The sequence below is a fragment of the Cupressus sempervirens genome, chromosome 6 (assembly GCF_028749045.1).
Source record: "Cupressus sempervirens isolate cs-2001-9-10 chromosome 6, ASM2874904v1, whole genome shotgun sequence".
Lineage (NCBI taxonomy): Eukaryota > Viridiplantae > Streptophyta > Pinopsida > Cupressales > Cupressaceae > Cupressus > Cupressus sempervirens.
Window position 1 is genome coordinate 9,739,181 of NC_143123.1, and position 16,909 is coordinate 9,756,089.

Below are 16,909 nucleotides of genomic sequence, written 5' to 3' on the forward strand. Positions count from 1 at the left end.
TTGATATGAAATGTGCTTCAGCTTGGAATGTTGGTCCAATTGTGGCTAAATGTGACAATTCCAAAGTTTTGGCTAGAAAGAAGATGGTGTGGCATCCCCCCTGACTCCTAGTTCAAGCTAAACTTTGATGGTTTAGTTGTGTTGGGTAGAACTGCCACGAGAGGTATCCTTCAAAAAAGTATGGGAAATATGGTTGTCTCCTACATAGGTAACTATGGAGGGGGATCTAATAATGAAGTTGAAGCACTGGCACTTCTTTGGGGGCTGAGAATTGCGAAAGCTCGGGGGGTCAATAAGCTAGTTATTGAGAAAGACTCAATGTTAATGATTAAGGCTACTAAGGGAGAAGGTAGAAGCAACTGGTCAATTAAAATTATAATAGAGGAAATCCGAAGGTTGATGGAAGATTTTCAAGAGACCTACGTTGCCCATATATTTCGCGAGGAAAATGGTGTGGCAGATGGGCTAGCTAAATTTGGCCATGATGTCACGTGCCCTATGGAATGGGATGATGTTAGAATATTTCAATCATCAAGTCATGTTGTGATGGAAAGGGAGTGTACCTTCATTAATACCATATGAATAACCAAAATGGGTGGTAGGTCTCCATTTCTCCATGTGGGTGTATGAACAAGATGCTTCATAAAGGGAGTTTTTCATACAATTTTTTACTAATTTGCATTATGATTTTAGTTGTTATGAATATTAATTATTGCCAAAAAAGGATGCAGAGGGCAGATTTGGCAAGATGTAGTGAAAGATCTAGTAATGATCAAAATGATGGGTTAATGAATTCCGGCACAAGATACAACCGGCATTTTTTTTCTTCAGAAAATATTGTGGTCTTATGATTTTCATGCAATGCCTTTTCATTTTATTTGTTGAGGTTCTCCAATTTATATCCACCTATGTAAAAACTTGCAACAAGGCTATGTCGTCTGATGAATTAGTGGTTGATCTGGGTGACATCATGGAAAATAGTGATTGCATTGAACCGGTGGGTGTGGAAGATAACATTCATTGTAGCAAGGCGGTGATGGTGTACTTGTAGGAGGGTAGCCATTTACAACATATGGAGGGTATAACAAAGTGTGATGATGTTATATCAATGTAGTTCTTCCAGACTTGGAAGGATAAGAAGGTGACTATCATTGGCATGAGCTTCGATATTTTGGAAAAAAACTATTGCGAGGGTTGGTGAGATTTTGATGGAAGGAAAGAACTAGTAGAGGCAAGAAAAGGTCAATGAGGAAGCTAGCCTGTGAAAATTGTTCAAAGGCAAGGAAGAACTAGAGAGAATGCGTGGTAGGTTTTCTCAAGTTGCCCTTCCTAAGCCCTGAGACATCATCTGCTATGCTATCATGTGGTACATCACCTTGGAGAACCATTTCTAGGTACTATACTACTAGCATTTCTTGATCCTAAATCATTTCAAGAATATAGACCATATCTCCTTCCCTTTTCTATTTTTGCATTTGCTTGAGGATGGTATTTTTAAGGCAAGGAGAGAACATGAGGGTAAAACCTTCTACTTCATCCATCAGGGGCTGATGAATAAATTTTATACCCAACACCTTGCCCTAAATCTACTACTTTTGATTAACCCCCTTGCCTCTATCACCCCCCAAGCCTCCCTTGACCCTAGCCCTAGCCCTAGCCACAAGAAGTTTAAGAAAACCCTTTTCCCTAAATAAGCCTGATTGAGTCAGATTCAGACACTAGGAAAAGTACAAAAAATGTTAGGAGGTCCAACAAACAGCTCTAGATGGAAAAATTTAAGTCCCCCCCACATGCATGATTCCAGCTTTGATTCCTTCGGGAGTGATGCCAAACCTGCTAAAAAGAAGGGAATGCCTCAAGAATTAAACCAACCCCAAGCCCTAGAAGTCCCTCCCATGTCTCGACACTCTTGAGACTACCCCAGCTATGAGTGGGGAGGATGATATTACCTCTCACTCCTGAGACTACCTTGGCTATGAGTGGGGAGGATGATATTACCTCTCCAAGAAAAGAAACCCCAAAAGGTGCTTTAAATAATGGCAAGCATAGCCATAGCAAGGTGAGACTAGAAAGGCTGGAGAATTCCATGAGGGACCTGGTCAACAACCATACTGCTATTTGCTAGAGGTTCGAAACCTTGGTGGAGTTTTCCACCAAGGTCATGCACTTTGCGGCCACCACCTTTTAATTTCTACAAGAAAACAAAGAGGATAAGGACCTCGAAAAAGTCACTGAGACCACTCCATCCATCTATGAGTTCCTGGCTAAGGATTGGTCAAAAACCATCCTAGACAAACTGGTTAAAGCAGAAGGTGAGGATGGGGACACTCCATGGGGTCTTTATGTTTATGTTGTTTAAGAGGAATCATAGCAACAATTTTTGTATGGGTTACTATGTAATTTTATAATCTATTATGTATATTAGGTTGAAGACTATTAGTACTTTTAAGCTGACTATGAATATTTATTATTTTTTGAAGTTTAAAGTTGGTATTGGTTAGCTGATTTGGGAGGTTACCTCGTGCTATTTATTCAACCTTTTTGTACTTCGGGGTCAGCCCCCATCTTATTGGCTGCTATCAATTACTTCAAAAACTCAACTCTTGTGAAAGCTAAGGAAATTGGCTTTCCTCAATGCAAGTCTTGTTGAGCATACAGAAGGTCTGTAAGCTAACTATTCAAAAAAGTTCGCAACTCTTGTGAAAGCTAAGTAAATTAGCTTTCTTTAATTATTTCAATCTTAATACTGACAATACTTTATCTTATATGTATATTATTAGACTGTACACAAAGATATACTAAATTCATTTTATGATGTGTCAAAATTCATCTTTGATTGAACAATTAAAGAATAGTAACATCTACAAGACATCACATTTTGATAATAAGATGTATAATAAAAATGAGACATGTGCATAAATTAAAAAATATTAATTAATAATAAAATTCTTCTATTTATTTATTTATTATTTATCTAATAATATATAAAATAGTAATATTTTAATATTTTTTTATTGCATGGTATTTTTATTCTAGATTTATTTATGATAAGAAAATAAAACAAAAAAAATTATAAATTTTATTTTGATTTACTTTACAAACGAATATAATCATTACTTATGTAAGCATCATCACTTTAAATTAGAATTTACTTTACAAAACTATTATTCCTATCAATAATATATACTAATCAAATTAAAAATAAATTAGATAATACTTGACATTAGTAATATAAAAGCTAGATAATACTTGTTATTAGGAATATTCTTCATGTCTAAGCTATTAAAATAGCAATTCTCAAATCACTTTAGATATAAAAATTGTAAAACAAAATTAGATTAAATGCTTTAAACAATATTTATAACTGACATGATCCTCTGCTAATACAAAGCTTGAAGAAAATCCTTCCCTCTGAGAAAATTTGTACATTTAAGATCTCCTAACATGCAATTATCACATCATCATGTCTTGCAGGCTTTTGTAGCAACATGTCCACTCTCCTCAGAGAACTCTAAAATATTAAAGTCCCGTATATCAGATCTAAAAGAATTATATACATGAACAAGGAATTGTTTGTACTTATAATAAAATCATTTAAGGAAGAGAAAATGTATTTTTATCGACAGTCACAGTCAACCTCCAATATGCATCCTAGTTCCTTGATTTGTCTTTTTACTTCGAGTAGTTTTGTTTTCAATTGAGATAATAAACAAGACAAGTTAATTTTTATAAAATTAGAGATGAAACAATTTAATGAAATGGAAGTTCACCATTAACGCGCTATTGGGTTCTTTTAGTTTGGATGAAACGGGTTCTTTGAGTTTGGTCTTTTCATGCAGTTATTCTGACTTATAAAGATCAATTTTATTTTCTCTAAGTGTTTGTTCTCCTATATCACTATTGCAAGCATCTTTGTTTGCAATAGGGGTATTGAGAATTAGAGAAGCCTCTTCTGTTGGACTAAATCTAGACCCATCAAAGTTATGAAAACCTCCAACACCATCTATTTTTTGGTGTATCTATCTATTTTTTGGTGTATCTAGGAAATTGTAAGTTAGTATGTCTTGTTCACATAATTTACAAGTGAGAAAGTTATTGACCAGTTAACATTAATATTGAAATGTGGAAAAATTTAACAAGAGTCAAGGTCCTTTGAATATTGAACAGTTAACATTAATTCTCAATTATCATTAAATATAAAAGAAATACAAGATACTAGATACCAAATACACATAAGGGTGAGAATATTGTAGGAGTGCTTTACCACCCTACCATGAAGCTATTAAGCTCCCCCAGAATCTTTCCTGACATGAAAGATATCAAAATTGAGAAAATTATTCTCATCTATAAAAAAAATGAATTAGAATTTTTGTTTGTCACCTTCATTGACATCTTCCTCAACTTGCCAACATTGCTTCAACTATGAAGCATTTACAAATATTTTCTTAGAGGCCTTAACCTTCACAGATATTGAATTCTTGGTTGAACAAGAGGGGTTAACTTTAGGATTCACTTCTCCAGCCAATACAACCCTTTTCTGTTTATTAATAGAAACCAAGTTAGACTTGTCTTCCAAAACTTTTGACTCTCTTCCTTTGGCCTTTACATTTTTGCCACATTTTCCATCATTCTCTTTGCTATTCATAATCCCCCTTATTTATTTATTTATTTTTTCTTCAGATTGAGCTTCCTCACTGGTTCAACGACAATCATCTTGGAATATCTACACAAAGACATTATAGAGGTTACAAATGAAATCTCACTTATAAGAGCCTAAAATTTCTATATTTCCCTTACAATGGGAATGGTGTAAGCTCTTTGCAATTTTAATAGTTCACATTGGATGACCTTGTATTCTTTCCTTAGATGCACCAAGTTTGCATTAAATATATTTCTATGTTTTTTGTTCGTAACACCTTGAGAGTGCTCTTTTAAATCTTCTATAAATTTCATAGAGCTATCATGTAAAATTCTAATATAATGATGGTGAATTTGTGTTTGCTATGTGTAAAGACTATCCCTACAAAACCAATGTCACATTAGCAAATCTCTACAAAATGCAAAAAAATTCAACAAGAGTCAAGGTCCTTTGAATATTGACCAATCAACATTAATTCTCAATTATCATTAAATATAAAAGAAATACATATGCCAAATACTAGATACAAAATATACATAAGGGTGAGAATAATGTAGGAGTGCTTTACCACTCTACCACGAAGCTGCTAAGCTCCCCTAGAATCTTTCCTGACATGAAAGATATCGAAATTGAGAAAATTTTTGTCATCTATAAAAACAAATGAATTAAAATTGTTGTTTGTCACCTTCATTGACATCTTGAAATCTTTTCTCCATAATTGCTTCAACTATGAAGCATTTACAAATATTTTCTTAGACGCCTTATCCTTCACAAATATTGAATTCTTGGTTGAACAAGAGAGGTTAACTTTAGGATTCACTTCTTCAGCCAATACAACCCTTTTCTATTTATTAATGGAAACCAAGTTAGACTTGTCTTCTAAAACTTTTGACTCTCTTCCTTTGGCCCTTACATTTTTGCCACATTTTCCATCATTCTCTTTGCTATTCATAATCCCATCTTTTTTAGATTGAGCTTCCTCATTGGTTTAGCTACAACCATCTTGGAATATCTATACAAAGACATTATAATATCTACACAAAGACATTATAGATGCTACAAATGAAATCTCATTGATAAGAGCCCAAAATTTCTATATTTCCCTTACAATGGGAATGGTGTAAGTTCTTTGCAATTTTAATAGTTCATAGTGGATGACCTTATATTCTTTCCTCAGATGCACCAAGTTTGCATTAAAAATATTTCTATATATTTTTTTTCCTACAGTAAAATTCTTGTACTACCCTAAGAGCCCTCTTTTAAAAAATATCTTTTGTAAATGTTGCAGAGTTGTCATGTAAAATTTTGATATAATGATGGTGAATTTGCATTTTCCATGTGTAAAGATTGCCCTTGCCAAACCAATGTTATATCATCTCCATGAGATGTAGAAAAATTCAACGAGAGTAAAGGTCCTTTGAATATTGACCAGTCAACATTAATTCTCAATTATCATTAAATCTAAAAGAAATACATATACCGGATACTAGTTACCAAATACACATAAGGGCAAGAATATTGCAAGAGTGCTTTACCACCCTACCATGAAGTTGTTATGCTCCATCATTATTACTTCTCTCTTAGAAAAATCCTAAAAATAGTTGGTCATTATGGAATATAATTAAACATAATCATTTCCAAGATCCCATTCCTTGAGCTCAAGAATGCCAGTACAAAACATAAAATAAAACATATTTCAATGCATGATTTCAATAGTTTTAATACGTGCACTTCAGTCTGCACCTACACATTGTAATCATTGCTAAAAATGTCATTTCTTGACTAACTAAACAAGAATAAAGTACATTAAGTTCAATTCATAATGATCAATGTACTCATTTATATGCATTATAAAGAATCACATCCTTGATGCTTCTAATATATATAGTGAGTTAAATTGAACAAAAATAAAATACATTAAAATAGAGATCATCTAGAAAGGAACCCTTTTTTCTTTAAAAAAATCACTAAAACATTAACTCCAAAAAATTAGATGTCTTGCCCTTCTATAGTGTTCCATTAAGAACCTCTCTCCTTTTAATGTAAAAGATGCATGCATACAAAAGATAAAATGATCATATCAACTCTAGACTATATAGTTCAAGCCTTTCACACATCATTCATAGCCATATGCAAGATAGGGAAAAAATATAACACCTTTCTAATCAATCATGAATCTGAGTAGATAGAGTTTGTTTACACTTGAATGCATTAGAAGTTTCCTAAATCACAATTTGAACACAAAACTTCACAATCTTAAACAATAGAAGATGCAAGTTATAGACACTTCAATTAAGAAAACCAAACATGTAATATATCAATAAATCTCAAAGTGTCTACATTTAAAACTATTATTTTTCACTAAACCAAAAGTGGTGGTCATAGTTTGGGGAACCTGGTAAGTCCATTCATACAAAAACTGATAGCTTGAATATGACATATCAATTCCTCATTGTTTTGGCATTTACCAAAATATAAATTATTGTTGGTTTAGCAGTAAAGATGCTATATGCATCTAGAGATGTATTTTACTTAATTCATCTGCACTTAACATCAAACAATTACATAATATGTATAGTTTTTGAGATTTGGGTTTAAGTAGCAAGATTAAGAATCAAAGCGAAGCTAAGATGATCTTGTAAGCTTTATGTTGGCGCTCAAAATTGCTTCACATTTTGAGTGCCCATTCCAAATTTTGAGCCCCTATGAACGCTTCTCATGCATCAGTACCCGGCTGTGAATTAATGCCTAAGTGGTGTTTTATGTTTCTAACATCCTTCATTTAGCCTATTCATGCATCTCATATTGGTAGATTGGCATTTTGAACCATTTAGCGAAGTCCCATTTTGAGCTAGTGTCAGTTTTGCATTTTCTACCTGTGTCAAACAATGACAAAACGCTATGTTTGCACCTGAATATCTCGCACCCAGAATTGTGTCATGACCTGCTACCTTGGGAATATCTAATATCTATACCTGAGAGCTTATGTTTCATATTTTGAGTCATTCCGAATCCATTTGACTAGATTTCGAACCCCTCAAAGTTGGTCAGTTACCTTTGTTATAAATTTGCATATCTTTCATATTTTTGGGTAGCCCTGTTTGATAGATTTTAACTGTTGACCCAAATAATAAAATTCCTTTTGCACCATATTTTAGGGGTCAAAAAATTTCTATGTTCTAGATTTGAGCTTATGGCAAATCCATTTGATCAATTTTCAAACGCGATTCCATTTGCAATTTTTAAAGTTTCACTGGTAACCAAAAGTGCAGATTGATCGAGAGCCCTGTTTGAGATGTCATATCTTTGTGCATGTGATTGGTAGGACCAAATGGTTTGTTCCCCTATGTTCTATACTAAAAATAATGCAAGTGTGGCAGTTTTCAAGTCTTGATGAATCCGTCTTCACACTTTCCGAGGGTCAATCCATTTGTAAAAATCGTTATCTTGTTAGTGTTTCTTGTCTTGCAAATCTAGGTAGCCAACTTTGCATGCTTTCCAAATATGCCCTGTGATTCATCATGAGCCCAATTTATAGAATCATATTCTCCTCATGAAAATCTACCAGTGCCCCAACTTTCAGAACCTCAAGTGACCATTTGCCCAGTTTTTAGAGCTCAAACCAAACATAATTTTATGCTTTCTGACATGTTCATCTACAGGTGATTTAAAGGAGGTAACTTCAAAGGTCGATATCTTTTTTCCTCGACGTCATCATGCAAGGAGATTTGGCAAGCCTGTTGAAGATGTTAGAGAGATAATAGTTCCTAAGTTTCTGAGCTCTGTTAGATGTTTAAATCAATTTTTAAAAGTAGGCAATAGGCCTCCTGACACAAATTTCACAGTAATGTGAAAATGTTATAAAATGAGTTTTAAGTGATCAATCAATGATCAAATTTGTTTATGGTCAATTCAAGGATGTCAATGGTGTAGTTTGCATATCAGTTGTCTGGAAATGATTTTTTTTTAGCCAAATTCGCTTTGGGGTCTAACTGATTACATCAGATTGATAAAATTGTACATGGACTAAGTATGTTTATTCATCAAGTGGATCCCAAAATATATGGACATTTCTCTAGACTTTGGAAATTATAGAAATATGATTATCCTAGTGATTATAGACAGGAGTCTATGGGCCTTTGTAATTAGCTTCTTTCTTCTTAGTCATAATTAATAGCAATTGCATGTACCAATAGACCTTATTTTGTCTGCATATTCTCATAGACTAACACAAGGCCTTACATTCCAAAGGTAGCATTGCCTAAGTCAACTAACATCGAAGCATTGAGAAATCAAAGACTTTTGTTCTTGTTTTAATTTGAAAAGAAACCAAAATTCAGTGAGTAAATAGGTCATTGCACATACCTGATATATTACATCTAAACAATTAATCAATGGCGGCATGCATAATAATATATTTGTAAAATCTTAAATTCCCCAAGCCCATAGTTAAGCTTTAACCAATGCACTAGTACATTTGACCCCATTTTTAGACCAAAATTTTCAACCATCTATTAAAATGTTTTAGATTGGTCAGAATATGGAAGGAAAAATATCTTTTTTAAAAAATCCATGCCCATGTTGGTCAAAATTTTGACCAACACGAGCTTAACATGTTAAAATGAAAAAAGGTTTTGGCCTATTTCATTGTTTTGTTTAACACAGTGCATGCGCAGGAGCTGCACAAGCACAAGAATTGGTGCATGTGATCAACAATTACTCATAGCATGATCAACTGAACACTTTAACAATACCAAGGTAGGAGAAGAGGCGGGAACAAAGGAAGAGGTGAGGAATCAAGGTACTTATCACATTTTTCTATCATTTTTTTCTCCTCCATCTTTTTCTTGTGTTTCTTTCATCTAATTTTTGTATTTCACGATTACATTTACTACATGATCATCCCATATTTCCCTACCTGCATCTTTCAATTCCTAAAAGATAAAAAATGAGGAACTATAAAAGACATATTGAGGAATTTTATTACCTTGCCAAAATCATTACCTTGCATTAAATAAAAAAGAGTGCATCATTGGTTGTGTTGTTAATTTTGGGCCTTTCATTTGCTAGCATTTCCCTTGTTTTGTTGCTGTTAACATAGAAATAAGATCTAAATTAGCGAACTGAATGCTAATGAGTGAAAGCTAATCAACTAAGAAAAGAAGTTGATTGGCAATCAAAGAGCTCAAACCTGGAAAATAGGAATGATGCTGGGGACTTCTTTGGTCTATTAGGGTTAGTGTGCCTTCCTCATTTTGCTGCTGCTTTTGTAGAACAGAGGAAAGTCAAAAAAATTACTAGCATAAGGCACTTGATGAGGCAGTCTTTGGATAACAAGAAAATTAGCCAACATATTTTGCATATTATATTTATTATACACTGAATTATGTTTTTGTTCATCATGAAGAAGCTTTTGTGCTTCACTTTTCTTTTTCTTTTATCCAACGAACTTCAAAATCATTAGGAGGTTAGCTCTAGTCCTTTAAGGATCTTATGCAAACACAAGATTACACAACCTAGAGAACTACCTACAGGCATGCTTCCTTTTCAACCTCATACTTATCATTGTATCGTTTCTTCTCTTTTGAATTCAAAACCTTCTATTTTTCTCCCATAATTGTTCCCATGTCATTAAATGAGATATTTTCATTCTCTGATTTCATCTATATGCAAAATAACAAAACATTGTTGGACTAGTAACATGATTAAACACTACTTGAATGAAATATGGTCAGTAAAGATTGACTCTAAAATTACATAGTTGAATGCATATAAAATGTCATATTTATGTTGATAGATTGCAAACACTCCACTTCATGTAAACAAATAAGGGAATAAGCCAGGGAGCTATATAAGGTATAACTATAAGGCAAAACACTTGTTAAGGTTTTGAATACAGTGCAACAAGTTAAGCTTGATTGTATAGTCTTTAATTTGGTGTATTATTAAGATGGATTAACTTTCATCCTATGAGCACTATCAAGATATAATAAGTGTTGATTGAACCATTCATGCTCATGACTAATGGATTCTTGTCTACTAATGAAGAACATCATATAAATTTGATGGTGAAAATAAATATTATCCATGTTGAGCAAAGTAGGTTGAGCAGGAAATAGTGCTTTGAGTTTCCATTGAGAAGGGAAATGTTGTAGGTTGGAGAGGAGGATGATGAAAATGAAAGGGTGGTGAAGTCAACTAGTTGAGAAAAAGTAGGGGGTGATTGGTGCAACCTCTTGATGAGGAGGAAGAAGAAATTTTGTTAGCATAATGGTTGGAGGATCGATAAGCAAAGGTTGCTCACCTTGTTTCTAAACCTAATGTTGCAAGTGATCCTATTGTAGATGGAGGTCTTTCATTGTCAATAGGATGGGATAGGGCTTGTAGATAGACTTCTCTCTTCCATGAGCTGTATTAGAAGATGCATTATAGCATCTGCACACAGGAGAGGTCTTGGCTCTATCAACCGACACAATTATTGAGGTTGCATTCACTTTGGGTGAGGTTCCCCTCCTTCCTCTTTTATGAAGGAAGAGATGGAGCTTATTCCTCATTGTACTTATCACATTTTTCTACCATTGTATCTCAATTTGATGCACCCTAGATAACTTGATTAGCTTCTCTATCTTGTTCATGTACTTTAATAGAGAAACTACTTTGTACTTGGCTCTTGCTATGCCATTTTGGGCCAATTTTTTTTAAGGTTCTAAAGCTCCATGGTCATATATGTAAGCTTCAACACTACTCATTCATTTTTCATTTTTAATAGATTCAGATGTGATTGGTCTTGATGATATTAAATTGGTATGTTTAGTTGTCGTCCTTGTCTAGGGCTCAAAGCCCTCATTTTCCCAAGGTGATTTTTTATCAAGCTTGCATTTTGCACCCACTCATGATTATTATCGGATTTGGTTTATTCTCTCAACCAGTTGTGTATGACATTTAAAAACTAATATAATGCCTAACCACAACCTATGCACCCCTCATTGGGAACCATATCAAGTCAGCTCTTCACAAAGCTTGCATATTAATAGGTCATTAAGTTGGCTTTTGTGCCTAAAGAATTTCCAATCGATTGACAATCCTATATCAATGTCACCTTGAACTATACCTTTCCTCATTCAATCATGAGAATAATTTGACACAACCTTTCTCTCCATGGCTTGGAAATTTTTCATTTTTGATGTTTACCTATCAATTCTACATCATTTTTCAACAATATAGTCTATATGCATGTAGTTTTTTGAAAATAAATAATTTCTTTTTATTGCAAAGTCTAAAAATTATTTTTGTCTGTATTTTAGATTGAATTCATCATTATTATCTCTAAAAATGTGCTTTCTCGTTTTGGCTTATATTAACTAGAAAATTATAATAAATGTGAGTTTCCTTGTAAAATTTGAAATTTAAATAATTTATACTCTTTTTAATATTTATTTGAATGATTTCAACCTATTTAAATGGTGATTGCAAGGGCGAAGCCAAGGAACTGCCAGGATAGAAAACAAGAAGGCTAAGAGGAAGCCAGTAAAAAGGTGTGAGATATTTTTATGTTGATTTTGTTTGTTGTCATTTTCTTGACTGTCAATAGTATCAAATTATTGCAGAGGTGCACACACATCCCACAGCGTAATTATATTAGATTTGAAATATCAGTTTCTAAATTTTTGAGTTTATGAGTATAAATATTGTTTAATCTCATTATAATAACTTTGAGAAGGAAGCTCACATTCTATCATAAGGCCTTGTAAGATTTATGATGTTACTAAGCTATGTGGAATTTTATGATGCTACTCAGTTGTATGGAATTTTATGGGGTTACATGTATTTTAGGAATAGGTCATGACCACTCATTTACTTATGGCTTAAAGAAAACTTCTTCTGACAGCCTTTGGTAGTTAAGCATTTTGCATATGTTTGTCCTCTCAGTCTTTGATATCTATGAATGCATTTGCACAAAGGAATCAAACCCAGATATATTACTCAAATTTTTCCTCTATGGATAGATTAAGAAGAGCATGCTCTTCAATGGTAAATATATATCAACTTATATATTACAAGGGAGGAACATATATGCATTAGATTTTGTTTCTATTGCTTCATTTTTTTTTGTAAATCCTATAGTTTCTAGTGGGTTTGTCCATAGAGGATATCCAAGCCGAGTAATGCAAGGACTACATGCAACATATAGTTTCCATCATCAAAGGCAATATATTGAAACCACTAGTTCATACACATAGAGCCTTCTTTCAAGAACTACATGCAAATCATTCATATAAATATAAGTAAAATCTTAAAATATGCAGGCATGCAAAAAACTCTTCTTTATTGACCTAAATGCAGATGACTCCTATCTATTCATAATTTCTTGAAACAAAATATGAATCTCAATGATTGTACTTGAAATGGCATTATGGTAAATCAATAGGCATTCATCAAGTTCAATCACCTTTGTAATCAAGCACATTATTCTGTTACTTTAGACAAAAATATTTTATGATTTTCCCTTTCACTACAATGCATTTGCAAAGAGGCTTTTCATATGATTATCAAACATGTGGGCAGTGCCATCAATGATGAATGTCCTAATAGTTACAATCTACTTTTTCAAATACTAAATTGGATGATATGCACTGCAACAATTTTACTTTTAACCTGCCTATTCATTAAATGATCATAATTTATAAATTTCCTTGGATATTCTTATATTTAATGTGACTAGTTTACATGAATAGAGACATTGTCTTTAATAGTCCATCATCTTCTCTAAAAAAAGACAATACTTCAGTTATTGATTTCCTTCTGTATGGGTTTGATTGCTTTTCAAAATCAAGACATTTGATACAATTGACACCTTCCATAGTATCTTCCCATAGAACAAATCCATCTGCTATAGAGCTAGGAGTAAAATCAACGAATAGGTGAGACAGAGTAAAAGTCATGAAAATACAAATAGAGAGTATGGTGAATTGATATATCATTCACAAGGTACTAGAAATTAGATTTCAAGATAACAAATTTTCCTTGTGTTAGAAAATATGTTGGAGGCTATGATCCAGAAGCTCCCTAGTATGGGTAGAAATCAAACCATGGAGCATGGAACATTGATTTGCAACAAGGATAATGGAAAGTGGCCAAAATATAGTTTTAAATGAGATTACCATATATATCTATATTTCTATGTTCAGAGTATACTTGAAATGCCCTACTAGGGAACCCAATGTACAAATACAAGATTACATCCACTGAATATAGCAATAAATCTCCATATGATAAGAAAGGATAGAACAACTGCAATTGCATTCCCTAGTAGGATGTTACAATACTATGAAATTCTTTGGTCACTAGTGCACTAGCATTCACATAGCATCATTTGATGTTAATTACAGTCAATAATTACATAGAGACCATGATTAGCTACAATGGTTAATCATTATCTAGCTTCAGCAAAGAACATTAGGTAAAACTAAAATATGAAATTAAAGAAAGTGTAGTAAACCTTACCTTGAGGTATAAGTCAATAGCTTTTGAGGTATAAGTCAATAGCTTTGTAGAGCTGATCATAGAATGGCCTACAAGAGGATGGCATAGTTTCAACCAAATCCAAGAAAATGGCAGGCAAAACATTGGAATAGGTAGCAATTTCTATGAGATACTCATCCCACACTTTGTCCACATTACATACAAATGGATTATTGCTAGTGGATCTATGAGAACTGGCATTCCCTTCACTGAAAAGGGTTTAATCAGACTATTCCCCCACATCACTTTGTTGAGACATGAACATGGAAACTATGTGTTGCATGCTCTCTACCTCCAAAATACCCAAATAGTCAATTACATCATCATTATTCTTTAATGGCAATAAGAAATATGCTACCATAGCCTGATCTAACTAGCTTGAAATTCTATTTTCAATCTTAAAGGTGCACTCTCTATCTGCACTCCATGCAAGGGAATAGTGAATGAGGCCAAATAGGAAGGTAATAGGTACTATATCTTTGTTCATAGGGATCATCTTAACCACACATTCCACCTCTGCTTTCATCTCATCGCTTTTGTCCTTTATCATGTTTAAACCTTGAAAGTCCACCCTATCAAATATACATTTGTAATGATAAAGGATTCATTAGAATCTAGGAAAATGAATCTAGATGTAAATCAACTCAAATCATCAAAGGACTATAAAGCTCTATTCAAATTTCATTTTAAGTGTATTTGTTAGAGTTATAGATCTCCACTGAATTATTTTTAACAAATTTTCTCTCATTTCAAAGAAGCAATGTGGAAATGTAATCCATGAAGGACTTATTTCCCATATAGCTTCCTTGAATAACAAGAGCCCATATAGCTTCCTTAAAACAACAAGAGCACCCACCTGTCGATGTACAAAAATAGTGCTCTGTAGGTAAATTTCTCATTAATGCCTTTCCTTTTGATTGACTCTATTATCTGCCTAAAATAGTCCAAAGGAAGGGTTATTAGGTCATTGATTAGGTTCTCCATGTGGCCAGCCCCAAATGTGATCTCCATGGGTGCCAATGGAAATAGTACAGGAGCTCATTTTTCAATTGCAAAGTAGGTTAAGAGCGATATTGCTTCAATACAAGTGCTAACTATCTCAAGCCCTTGGGCTATGCGACTAAGCTCCTCACACCATCAGAAGGATTCAATGGCATGGTCCCAGTTCTTGAGTATTGTATCTTTGAAATATCGGTTGCTTCATTTGCAAAGATTTCCTTTGGAGTAGTCCTCCGTCATTTCAAAAAACTCTGATGTACACCTCATTGCTGAGATGGTGGATGGTTCCATGTGTATCATACAACCATAGAAATGGGCTACTATGAGCTCAAAAGTATCCACCCCACTTGGACAAGAATTCAAATGTATTTCATTGGCTTCCTTCAGCTTCCAATTCAAGTATCCACTCATGGAAACCAAAGGTAACTGCATGTAGACATGTACAAAAGTTGAAATGCATTCATATCTTATACAAAATATGAAAAATATAAGGGGGCCAAGATCAATTCATGTACCTTGTGAAGATGGAAAGTGGAATCCTTAATGTGAACTACTGTGTTGGTTGAGAACCATGTAGCTTCAGACCTATGTAAACCATACCAGATTAGAAAATGCAAGATCTATAAACATTTACCTTCATGAAATAGAAATGGAAGTAATAGCCAATTGAAAACAAATTTTGCTAGTCAGTCTTATAGTGCCACTCATGACTATTATAAGAAATTTGATTTTGCTATTCACTAGTTTTGAATTTCCTTTTTGGTCATTGTCTTCCAAGTTTTCCAATCTCCTTTTTTGCATACCGTGCATTACCCATTGTTCACTCTTCCATTATGATTTCATGTTATTTGTTGCTTGGTCGACTTTAGTATCAACTTTACCATCTCTAGACTCTTTTCTAGTTGTGACCTATATTATTTTTCCTGTCCATGTTTCACATGTCTATCATTGTGTGTTTTGACCCAAGAATCTAGGGATTAGAATAGGCAATTGCTTGCAAACATTCTTTTCTATCCACAATTAAGATTTGGATATGATTTTCTAGATTGTGAACAGCTTTGCCAATAAAAATATCCTTTTATGTGGATGTGTCAGCTATGTGAATCAATTTACTTGTCTCTTCATTTTTTGGAGATTTGTTAAACTATAGGATAGGTGAGGGCTTGGACTTGTGTACATAGTCATGTTGATTCAATTATAAGTTCAATGCTTTCTATTTTACAAACCTGTATTTACACACTGGCTTCTACTTGTTTAGTTTTCTAGTCTCTTTCTTAACACATTTCTTATATAGTCTTTGTTCAAATCATATATGAAACCAAAATTTGTGGTTTGGAAGAACTTATTTTTTACTCTATGTGGAAAGCGATATTTTAGAGCTTCTACAGCATGGCCATTGAGAATAAGGACATCAGAGCAAATTTTGACATTTTCCTATTAGTTTTGGAATTCTGGGAATGTGAGAATGTTTACTGCAACAAAATCAAGGATCACAGATTCTAGGTCTAGGAATTCCTTTGTCACCTCCTCTCTACATTTACTATGGTAGAAAATTGCATATACATAGCATCTTCTACCTTTGTTTCTCAAAATAGCATGGTATTGATACAAATTTTAGATTTTTGCTAGCTATTTGATACACATTTTTTTTTCTCAAAGTTCATGTGTCTTTCTATTTGATGGTACATTTCTTCAACAAATATTGTGTAAGTTTTTTTTATCTTGCTTAGCAAATCCATCAAAGAGAAG

General features: G+C 33.4%; 2 pseudogenes; both read right to left on the minus strand.

The window, feature by feature from the left end:
- Positions 1 to 14,156: 14,156 nt before the first annotated feature.
- LOC149550752 (BTB/POZ domain-containing protein At5g48800-like) lies at positions 14,157 to 14,711 on the minus strand (annotated as a pseudogene).
- A 284-nt stretch (positions 14,712 to 14,995) lies between these two features.
- On the minus strand, positions 14,996 to 15,977 carry LOC149550753 (BTB/POZ domain-containing protein At5g48130-like; annotated as a pseudogene).
- Between the last annotated feature and the right edge of the window lie 932 nt (positions 15,978 to 16,909).